Consider the following 7,855-nt stretch of genomic DNA (forward strand, 5'->3'; position numbering starts at 1 on the left):
CACTCTCCAGTGTTTGGATATAACAAAAGAATTTGTTTTCAGATTCCCAATTTTATGGCAAATTCAATTAAATGTCTTTAGATGTTTAGATCAGCATTCATAAATGGTTTTGAACACTGTTTTTTTTAAGAAGCTGCATTTAAAGCATGTTTGACAATATCTAATAAAATATTTAGAAGGTGTTAACACAATAGCAGTTCACATAGAACTTCAAAAGTTATCAACACAATAGGTCTTTTGTATCTCTTAGTGACTTTAGGACTGAGGCAGATCCTTGCAGGAAATCAGAATTGTCCAACCACCTTCCAGGGCAATGACAGTCATCAACTGAGGCTTAAGACGACGTACAAGGTACCGTGGATTCCTAAATTGGGCCAACTTTTGCTAATGCTTTTACCGATATCAAATAAGATAAAGCCAGGAATACCTAATTCGTTATCAAATTGTTTGGAAACCCACTCTTCAAAAAAAGAAAAAGAAATTTAATCCCCTAACTCATTTCACACATGCAAGTATTTCTTTATTTTCTGCCTTTTGCCTTTCACTTTTAAATGTGGGCGAACCTCACACACTTTCACTGAACAAATAATGAATGGATGGATACTTTCTATAGAAAATGTGACACCAGCATGTGTAGATGGGAAATAGACGTGTAGGCCGGGGTACATGAGGATGCCATCTGTGCTTTGCCAATCTCACCAAGTTCTCACAAGCTGAGGCCAGGTCAGCAAAATCAGTGACACCCCTCTTCCCCCCAGCAACGCAAAAAGAAAAGGAACATCTGAGTACACACTGCCCCACTTCACCAGACTGCTCTCCGTATTCCATTTATGCCATAGCAACTTTGATATCAAAAGAAGGTCTAGAAAGCAGCGTTGACCACAATGACAATTCCCAGAACTTTTCCCAAGCAGACATTAAGGGGGTTTCTTTCATACGTAGGTTTAAGATGAATAAATGATGGTTGGAATCAATTCCAATCAATATTTAATAATTTTCTTGGACTTCCCTGGTGGCGCAGTGGTTAAGAATCCACCAGCCAATGAAGGGGTCACGGGTTCGAGCCCTGGTCCGAGAAGATCCCACATGCTGTGGAGCAACTAAGCCCACGAGCCACAACTACTGAAGCCCGCGTGCCTAGAGCCCATGCTCCGCAACAAGAGAAGCCACTGCGATGAGAAGCCCGGCACTGCAACAAAGAGTAGCCCCCACTCCTCGCAACTAGAGAAAGCCCGCGTGCAGCAACAAAGACCCAGAGCAGCCAAAAATAAATACATAAATAAATAAAGTTATTAAAAATATATTTAATAATTTTCTAGCTCTAGTCAAAAATGTTCACCTTGGAAGATCTACGTGGTTTGCAAACAATGGGGAAGAGGTAATAACCAACATTTGTTGTTACTGTGTGTCAGACTTTTGGTGTAATTAACCCATTTAATCCGCACAACAATCTTAGGACATAGGTACAATGACGATCCTTCTTGTACCGATGAAGAAATTGAGGCACTGAGGGGTTAACTTGCCCAAGGTCATCTGGCACAGCTGAGTGTATATCAATACCATTGGCCTTGGGAGCCGAGTACCAGCTCCAGCACTTTACTGCCTCTGGACGGGGACACACACACACACACACACACACACACACACTTTGTTAACTCCAAAGGAGCACCCTCTTCCCCATTTGGTACTAGGAATGTACCTTCTTTGTGGACACGCAGGGGACATTGTGACCTAAAAACACTCCAAACCCAAGTAAGGAACAAAACTGTGACGATCCTACAGGTCCAAAGTCTGCTGCTCTCTTATTCTGGCTCAGTGTTTCCCCAACAAAGCCCAGGACAGCTCTGGGAGGATCTCGTAAGTTCTCAGTACTGCCTATTAATTTGATTTTAATAATACTGAAGGATGGATGATGGAACTTAAAAAAAAAATCAGCCCAACTGCTGGAACTTTGTTTAGCTGCTTGGAATCCAGCCAGCCAGTCTAGATCATGACCATGGCGTGGACAGAGTAACCTGGGGGCAAGGAAGTAGGATGTGACTGCAGGATCACTTTCATTGTTGCTCAGATTTTTAAAAACTATTGCCCAGTGGTCAGATTTGTGGCTCTCAATCTTAAGGGAGTTTAGAGAGGTACTCTGTGTGACTGAGTGAGGGACTGAGGAAAGAAGGAGTTGAGACAGATGGAACATGGGAGAAGAGAAGAGGAGAAAGTGTCTACACCGCAGACCTGATGCCCGACACTGCAAACGTCTAAACGCATCAATTGGGAAGCAGATATCAATACTGCAGAAAGAGTTTCCATCTTATGAAAGGAACACAGATTTGCACTGAACAGCAAGTACTCTATTTTCATTTTGCTAAATTTGATTTATGTCTAAATGTGTTAAAAACAAACCTATCATATAAAGCAAGGTAGGTCTATATTCAATGACATTTGCAGAAGTTTGATCTGCATTATTTCCAGAGTTTTTGGACTAGCTGCCACAAGTCCCATGCTCTGGCTCAGTTTTATTGCTAGGTCATTTAGATATTAAGATTGACCTTTTCTTTTTCTTTTTTTAAATAAATTTATTTATTTATTTATCTATCTATCTATTTATTTATTTATTTATGGCCGCACTGGGGCTTTGTTGCTGCGAGCGAGCTTCCTCTAGTTGAGGCGAGCCGGGGCTACTCTTCGTTGTGGTGCACGGGCTTCTCATTGTGTTGGTTTCTCTTGCTGCGGAGCACGGGCTCTAGGCACGCGGGCTTCAGTAGTTGTGGCACACGGTCTCAGTAGTTGTGGCTCGCGGGCTCTAGAGCGCAGGCTCAGTAATTGTGGCGCATGGGCCCAGTTGCTCGGCGCATGTGGGATCTTCCCGAACCAGGGCCCGAACCCATGTCCCCTGCATTGGCAGGCAGATTCCCAACCGCTGCGCCACCAGGGAAGTCCAAGATTGACCTTTTCTAATTAAACATCTTTACAATACAAGAATAAAAGCCCTAGGTATGGGTTTTAAGGGTGTTCTAGGAAAATGGTGACTTAAGCATTCAAATATAATCAACATTGCCTCTAAGGCTATTTCTTACCACACACACACACACACACACACACATTGGCTTGGCCAAAAAGTTCGTTTGGGTTTTTCCATAAGATGTTACAGAAAACCTCAAACGAACTTTTTGGCCAGCCCAATATAATGTCTGATTTCTAGCTCTATATTTATTAGAGGTGTTAACCAAAGTCTCTCTGGATTTTCAATTTAAACTTAGGAGATGTTGTGAGATGCAAAACAATCATTAAAAAAAGAAAAAAAAGACAGAAAACAAAACAACAAATAAAGCGCTAGTGAGGAAACAAATGGTCAAAGCATGTGTTAATATTCTCCTGTATTGAGGTTAAATGAAATCCCTGATAAGACAAAAACTTATCCAAGTGGCATCAGTGGCAGGTTCAAGCCTCCTAAAGAGACAGTGGGTGTCGTGGCTCAGTGCAAAAACCACGGGATCACAGGTCCTCTCATTTACAATCTCTTCAACCTTGTGCAAATCACACTAGCTCACCGTGGGTCAGTCTTGGTCTTCAGAATGGGAACGATTGTGGCTCTTACCTCGCAGGGCTGTTGAACAAATAATTGATATAAAGTGTATGTACCAGTGTCTGGACATAGTAATTAGTACTCGAATGTTTGCTATAATGAGTGAGATAGAAGATAGGACAGGAATACTCAAGTGAGCTCATTTCTATAAAAGCACCACGTACATTTTGGTCTACTCTCTGCCAGCCTCCCGGTGGATGTTTCAATGAGCCCGATTTTGGTTTTGTTCTGCACAGTAGCTGTACATCCTAATAATGACTGCCCAAGTCCGTGAATTGATGGCAAATTCTACAGCTCTGTATCACCAACATAAAAATCCCAGGGGAAACAGGAAACGTCCAAGCTTCTGTATGGCCTGAAGCTCATCTTTGGTTCTCAAGGCTCGTACCTCCTGGACATCCGATCTTAATTCAGTGGGGTAGGAAATGGTGGTGTGTCAGTTAGTGTGACCTACTCAGTAACCCGCGTCTCTGATCCGTGGGCACGTCTCCCACCTCCTTTCCGAGTCACAGTGTTAAATCCCCACCCCCCCGCCGCCTCACAGACTGTTCCATTCTCCCTTTGCAAACTGTGTCTTGCCTATATATGTGAAATTAATGGTGGCTAGTGTGCACAGGTGCTCAAGAAGGTAGGAAGAGAACAAAACTTCAGGGACAGGGCTGACAGTATGCATTGCTTACCCTGTCCATTCTCTCCTGCTTCCTTGTCAACAGAACCTTCATTTCTCCCCACTGGAAAAGTGACCCCATTGTGAGCTCAGCTCAAGGCTAAGTCCTGAATAGTCTCATGGCCACGCCACCAGGGATGGGTTTAGGGACGGGCTTGTGACCAGGATCTCACCCACAACATGGAGGGGAATCTGCTGGCATGTTACTGGGAGGATTTCTTTCCTGACGGAAAGCTAGAAAACAGGACACCCTCGTCTCATGCACTGGATCTTGTTTTTTTGTCCAGTGTGATTCCCGGGATGGCTGCGCCCCCCTGGCAACAATGACGCTACCAGAGGAGAGGGCATCATGTTGGCAACGGTGGAGACAGAGAGAACCGGGGCCCTGGTGACATCACCGAGCCATGAGTGACCCAGCCCTGGAGTGGCCCCATCGCTGACTCTCTTATGATGGGAGAGAGACCATATTTTCCTTATTCTTGAAGCAGTTCAGGCTGGGCTTTCTATTACTTGCAGCTTCACTAAACCAAGGGGAAAGCAATGCCTTTTTAAAATAATCTAGAGAGAAGCCGATTGGAGCCTGCGACATCTTGTCATTGTCTGAAGATGCTTCAATCACTATGTCAAGTGACACAGATGATTCTCTTTCTTCATATGATGAAGATCAGGGATCTAAACTTATCCGAAAAGCTAGAGAGGCACCATTTGTCCCCATTGGAATGGCAGGTTTTGCGGCAATCGTCGCATATGGATTATATAAACTGAAGAGCAGGGGCAATACTAAATGTCTGTTCACCTGATCCACATGCGCGTGGCAGCCCAAGGCTTTGTTGTGGGAGCGACGGCTCTTGGTATGGGCTATTCCATGTATTGAGAATTCTGGGCAAAACCTAAACCTTAGAAGAGGAGATGCTGTCTTGGTCTTGGTGCTTGCTTTAGTTAGACATCTCATATTGAGGTTATACGTTTATGTTGAAAATAAATTCTGTGGGTCGGACAATAACATGGTAATTGGAATATTGGCTCCCTTTCTTGCAGGCTTGATTTGCCTGGTGACTAGTTCACTAGCTAGGTCGTTCAGGGGAGTCAGATGAACACAAAAACCTGTCACTTTTAAATGCACTCGATAGTCGTACAATGTCCACCTTCTTAAACTCTTCTGATAAAATTAGTTGTGAAGAGGACAACATGCTCCCAGTTGCTGCAGAATGTCCTATGCTTTTGATGTAATGGAGGAGTCCTATCTACCCCACTTAATTTAACTCTTTCTGACTGCCTTGTGGACTGAGTACTGTTTTTAAGGGCTGGCTGGCTCTTGCAGAACGCTTTCAGAGCAGTGCACGGAATACAACATTATAAACCTCCCGGCAACTATGTGTGTGTTTTTAAACCAAACCTAAAGAGCTGGTAACAGCTGCTTTGAAGTAGTATCTGTTTCAGAATCACAGCTGTAAACAGGAGAATAACTTAACTGTGGATCCCCGTTTAGATCTTTTGTAGTTGCAGAATTATAGTTTGCTGCTGATATAGTAGAATAATTTTTAAATGGCATTTTGAAATAGAAGTGTGTATTTTAAGTGCTAATGCCAAGGTAAATGAAACATACTTTTTAAAAATAAAAAACTAAAATAAAATAAAATAACCTAGAGATAGACCTGGAGAAAGAGAGTGAGAAGGAGAGGGATTGGGGGAGAGATATGAGTTGCTTAATGATGGATTCAGGATATATTTTCATCTATTGTTTTAATTGTAAGAATGGCCTATTCTTTTACTTACATAAAAGATGACTTTTAACATCCCTTCAATAAACTTTGTATGAAAAATATTTGGTGGGGGAGGGATAACTTGGGAGATTGGGATTGAGATATACACACTACTATATATATATAAATAAAACAGATAACCAACAAGGACCTACTGCATAGTACAGAGAACTCTACTCAATACTCTGTAATGACCTATATGGGAAAAGAAACTAAAAAAGAGTGGATATATGTATATGTATAACTGGTTCACTTTGTTGTACACCTGAAACTAACACAACATTGTAAAGCAACCATACGCCAATAAAAATTATTTTTAAAAAATACTTGGGGCCGTACAGACTACAGAAGTGTGGCCTTTATCCATGGTGCAGGCCAAAATCACTTTAAAATATTCGTCAAATGCCTCAAGTTTATAAGACAGTCAGATTGGAAGTAAAACCTGGCATCCATCCCACATTACGAAGTATGGAACTTAGTCATTATTATGAAAAGAAAATCAACGTTAATTGTTCAAATCATTCGCTCTCGTTGACACCCCAAATCTCAGTGATTAGCGTCAGGCAACCCAAACCAACCATGGTAACCCGTTCCTGAAACTAAATTTGGGAGAATGTAAAAGTGTCTTTATTTCTGATGAACTAAATGAAAAGGGGAAAACATTCCTCAAATTTTCCTCCAGTTCGGTAGCCTCTTTGCAAGAATCTAAACTCCAATCATATCAGAAATGGGAGCACTGCAAGCTCTGATAAGCCCCTAAAAATTGTATGTCCAACTCAGAATTCAGAACTAAGAGATGCAGAATCAGGGCCAGGAGGAATGTGTAGTTATTTCTGGTTCTGCTGCAATTACCCTATCAAAATGGACTGAAGTGCAGCTAGAAAGCCTGGTGCCCTCAGACTAAAAGCTCTGGTCTTTTTTTTTTTTAAGCGATTTTTTCATTTCTGGCATCTTAGCTGTGGCTTTCTTGAAGCTCACATGTTTGGGATTTTAAAAAATATATTCTCAAGTGTTTTAGCCTTTAGCTTCTCAAGCGTTGAAGGTTTCCAGATTCATATCCCTGTTCAAAACTAAAATCGGTTCTGGTTTTGCTATTCATGTCTCCCTGTCTGTTGAACCAACGTTGTGCTACCCCTCCACCACTGAGTACAGAAAAATACTGCCTCCTGTCCTGGGTCTACTCATTGTACTCAATTTTCTTGTCTTTTCATTGATGACTCATAACCCAGGCAGGGCAAGCGACACGGCTACGGATGCAGAGGGACGTGACCACAGTGTACCTTCCACTTGGTCCTCTGAGACCAGGCTCTTTCTGCCATCTCTCGGGGGACATCCTGACCTTCGTTTGGTTTCCTACTACAAGCCTCTGTCTCTTCACAGATCACTGGGGAGCGCCATAAGAATGTCAACGACCATATGCCAAACTATTAACGGAAAAGAATACTGAGAGCCAGGCTGGCTGTGTAATTTACCATGGTGACTGACGGGACACACTTGACCTTACTGGAGAAGCACTGAAGCCAGGTCTGGTCCGAGCTCCGTAAAGGATTGGGGAAAGCAGAGCGATGAATGCCCAGGCTCTGGGGCCAGACAGACCTGCGAATTGCACCTCCATTCCTTAGCTGGTTGACCCTGGGCAAATAATTTAGCTTCACAAATCCCCAGTTTCCTCATTCTTTTTTCTTTCATTGAAGTATTTACAATGTGGTGTTAGCGTCAAGTGCACAGCACAGTGATTCAGATATATCTATATGTTCTTTTTTACATTCTTTTTCCTCATAGATTATTACAAGATACTGAGTATAGTTCCCTGTGCTGTACAGTAGGTCCTTGTTGGTTATCTAT

The 7,855-nt window shown here is 42.5% G+C and overlaps 1 pseudogene; it reads left to right on the forward strand.

The window, feature by feature from the left end:
- The first annotated feature begins 4,867 nt into the window (after positions 1 to 4,867).
- On the forward strand, positions 4,868 to 5,148 carry LOC132425001 (HIG1 domain family member 1A, mitochondrial pseudogene; annotated as a pseudogene).
- Positions 5,149 to 7,855: the final 2,707 nt, after the last annotated feature.

The sequence above is a fragment of the Delphinus delphis genome, chromosome 1, assembly GCF_949987515.2.
Source record: "Delphinus delphis chromosome 1, mDelDel1.2, whole genome shotgun sequence".
Taxonomy (NCBI): domain Eukaryota; kingdom Metazoa; phylum Chordata; class Mammalia; order Artiodactyla; family Delphinidae; genus Delphinus; species Delphinus delphis.